The 3,542-nt window shown below is 45.5% G+C and overlaps 1 long non-coding RNA gene across 1 annotated transcript; it reads left to right on the top strand.

Annotated features, from left to right (window-relative positions):
* The first annotated feature begins 2,010 nt into the window (after positions 1–2,010).
* LOC124706186 lies at positions 2,011–2,660 on the top strand. Its single transcript, XR_007004337.1, has 2 exons — positions 2,011–2,158; positions 2,285–2,660. It is a non-coding gene; the product is annotated as an uncharacterized LOC124706186 (long non-coding RNA).
* The last annotated feature ends 882 nt before the right edge of the window (positions 2,661–3,542 follow it).

Genomic DNA, 3,542 nt, shown 5'->3' with positions numbered 1-3,542 from the left:
GTGTCTTATTTTTGTGCAGAAACTCAACTTTCAGGAAAATCCCTGGAAATAATTGCGAAGGGCCTATTTTCCCAGAAGACTCACGGAGCCAGAAGGGCAGGCCAGGGGGAGGCCCACGGCCCCCACACCATAGGGGCCGGCGCGACCAAGGAGGGGGGCGCTCCGCCTTATGGTGTGGCCGCCTCGGCCAGCCCCCGACGCTCCCCTCTGGACTACTTAAAGCTTTCGACCTAAAAACGCACGGGGGTTCGACCATATTTTCCAGAAGACATCCAGAACTCTGCCGCCATCGCAAAACTCCGTCTCGGGGCCAGAAACTCCGTTCTGGCACCCTGCCGGGACGGGGAATTGGAGGAGATCATCGCCATCATCACCACCGACGCCTCTCCATCGACCATCCATGCTTCCCTCATCCATGTGTGAGTAATTCCCCCGCTGTAGGCTGAAGGGGATGGTAGGGATTGGATGAGATTGATCATGTAATAGTCATAAGATTGTTAGGGCATAGTGCCTAGTATCCGTTGTTGGTACTTTTATGATATTGTTGCAACTTGTTATGCTTAATGCTTGTCACTAGGGCCCGAGTGCCATGATTTCAGATCTGAACATGTTATTGATTCATGTTGATATTCATTGTTTTATGATCTTACCTGCAAGTTGTATACACATATTGCTGTCCGGAACCCGAGGCCCCAAAGTGACAGAAATTGGGACAACCGGAGGGGAAGGCTGTGATATGAGGATCACATGTGTTCACGGAGTGTTAATGCTTTGCTCCGGTACTCTATTAAAATGAGTACCTTAATTACCAGTAGTTTCCCTAGAGGCCCGGCTGGTAGGACAAAAGATGTTGTGCAAGTTTCTCATTGCGAGCACGCACGACTATATACGGAACACATGTCTATAGTTGTTTAGTACTTGGATACTGTTTTATTATTATCTGCAAATGCCCTGCCTTGATTGTTACATGAGTTCTCTTATCCATGCAGCGCCCGTTCATCCATCCCTGTGCCTACAGTATTTTAATCCTGCTGTTTACTATAATCACTATTGCTGTCTTTGTTACTCTGCTGCTTATATTTCACTACTGCTACTGCTATAAAACTGTTGCTACTGATAAATTCTTGCGAGCAAGTCTGTTTCCAGGTGCAGCTGAATTGACAACTCCGCTGTTAAGGCTTACAAATATTCTTTGGCTCCCCTTGTGTCGAATCAATAAATTGGGTTTTACTTCCTCGAAGACTGTTGCGATCCCCTATACTTGTGGGTCATCACACACCAATTTGGCAAAGGTTAAACATGTATAAGTTGGATGAGTCAATGGGTATAATATGTAACACCAATGCTCTACCACTTTAATTGTGCATGGATGGTTAGGCTTTAGGTGATGAAATAGTGTCTACGCATGTTCTAGCTTCCGATTCTACCGAGATTGATCGATCACATACAGCAATTGCGGCGCCGTGACAATTGATCATGGGCTGAGGCGAGGGGAAGACCGGTTTGGTGCGTCTTCCTAGACTTCGTGAACATGTCCTTCCGAGTTAGTAATAGGAATGAGGCACACGTCGACGCTAAAGAGAAGAGGACATGGTGGATAAACCATACCAACTCCATTTCCTAATATTAAAAGATGGAACAAATTAGACTTTAGGTTCAGAGGAAGTACTGTAATATATTTCTTCTAAGTTGGATGAGAAGTAGCTATAGATTAAAAGTCGGCTGCAACGTGTGCTCAAAAATATTTTGTGACTGTTTGTGGTAGGCTATGAATAAATAAAGTATATATTGGCTATTAAACTGCTATAGTCGATGTGGCAATAAGATACTACCAACTCGGTTGGCTCTAGTATCATTGTGCCAATAAGATTACAACCAACTCCATTGGAGATTTGGAGTACATGCATCATGCTTTGGGCTCGAAGCACAGTAAAATATCTGCGGAGTTTCTGTGCACGAGACATGAGCTCTTTTTTTTTTCTTCTGTGATTTGCCCTATATATTATTTAAGTGACCGACTCTTTCGTGTGCTTCACCACTTCAGCAAACAACACATTTTGTGTTGGCAGTAGATCGACGATCCATGCATGGCAAACAAGTCCTCGAAGGCGCACAAGCGCACGCAGACAATACAAACTGCAGTAGCTAACTAGGCACGGTAGGTCTCAGGAATAATGATCTGGAGCTTTCTCGAACATGAAGTAGCACGATCAGAACATTCAGTTCTAGGCTTCTAGCGCAAGCACGCACGTGTTTTATACGCCACCCTATTTCTGAACTGCAGTTCTGTGGTGTACCCCTCTCAAGCTGGCCCATAGTGCATATATGCGTCCACACCAGGCGTTACCGGTTCATTGTCCTGAGCTATTCTGCACCAGCAGGCAGCCGGCCATCGTGCAATCCACTTCTATGTGAATTTCGGTTTACTGGAAGAGGCAGCGAAACGCCCTGGTAGCCTTCGCCGACAAGTACCACGTCTTCGGAAGCTCGAAGCTGGTTGTTGCCCAGTTCACTCCACTAGGAACAATGCACAGTGTACAGTTCATGCCGTACAAAGTTACCCCCATTTTTACTATATTCATGACATGTTGTTATGCCACATTGTTCTGCACAAATAATCTCTCCTGATTTGCATCTATTATACTTTCGATTTTGATTTGTAATGGTAAAGATCCATTCCAACTACTGATTGCTACGAGAAGAAGCTGCCTACGGGTACTCCTTTGTCTACAGATAAATGGACGTTTAGGTTAAAATTTGTATACGAAAGAGTGTACTTGTCTTTTCTTAATGCAGTTTAAAGCAAAAATATTTCAAGCCCAATAAAATTAGCACATGGTCTTCTCATTTTCTACATGAACTTAGCTCATCGGAGGTGGACGAATTACGTGTGCTACAACCACATCCACTTAATGTGAACAATGTTTGCTTCGCACCAGAACAAATGTAGCAAGTTAGGTTGTGTAACGCCCGCCAACCAGTTCACTAAAACATTCCAAATACTCCTTACGTTCCATAATTCTTGTTGTTTAATAATTAATCTAAGATCACGAGAAGAATTATAATTTGAACTAAAATCGTGACAAGAATTATGGAATGGATGGAGGTGATAGGTTGAACGCCAACAAGTTTTTACCAGTACCGGCATGATGCTAGGCAGGCCGGTACGGTCTTTGCATCAAGGACTCGTTCACTGGACGGCGAGGGAAGAAAAGTGGCATCTGCTGCAAAGTACTCTCCACCTGTGCAGTCTGACGATAGTGGTGATGGGGATTATCATTATTCCCCCGGTGAGTCCAATCGTGGTCCGGCCATGCAGAAGAGCGCAGGGCGCAGGAGACGCGGCCACAAGGGAGACGGCTGGGACTGGTGTGGTTTTGCGCCGGAGAGGCAGGTCGGCGTTGTTGTCTCGTCAAGGATTCGTTCACGAAACGGCGGCCGGGAAAAGGGGGGGCCTTCTGCAAAGTATATTAAGGCGTATACTGCAACTCTGGTTTCTGACCATAGGACCGGGGAAAGGGTAAGCGAAGCCAAGTAGGATG

This window comes from Lolium rigidum, chromosome 4 (assembly GCF_022539505.1).
Source record: "Lolium rigidum isolate FL_2022 chromosome 4, APGP_CSIRO_Lrig_0.1, whole genome shotgun sequence".
NCBI lineage: Eukaryota > Viridiplantae > Streptophyta > Magnoliopsida > Poales > Poaceae > Lolium > Lolium rigidum.
The sequence above is the reverse complement of the archived record's forward strand: the minus strand, read 5'-3'. Positions and strand labels throughout refer to the sequence as shown.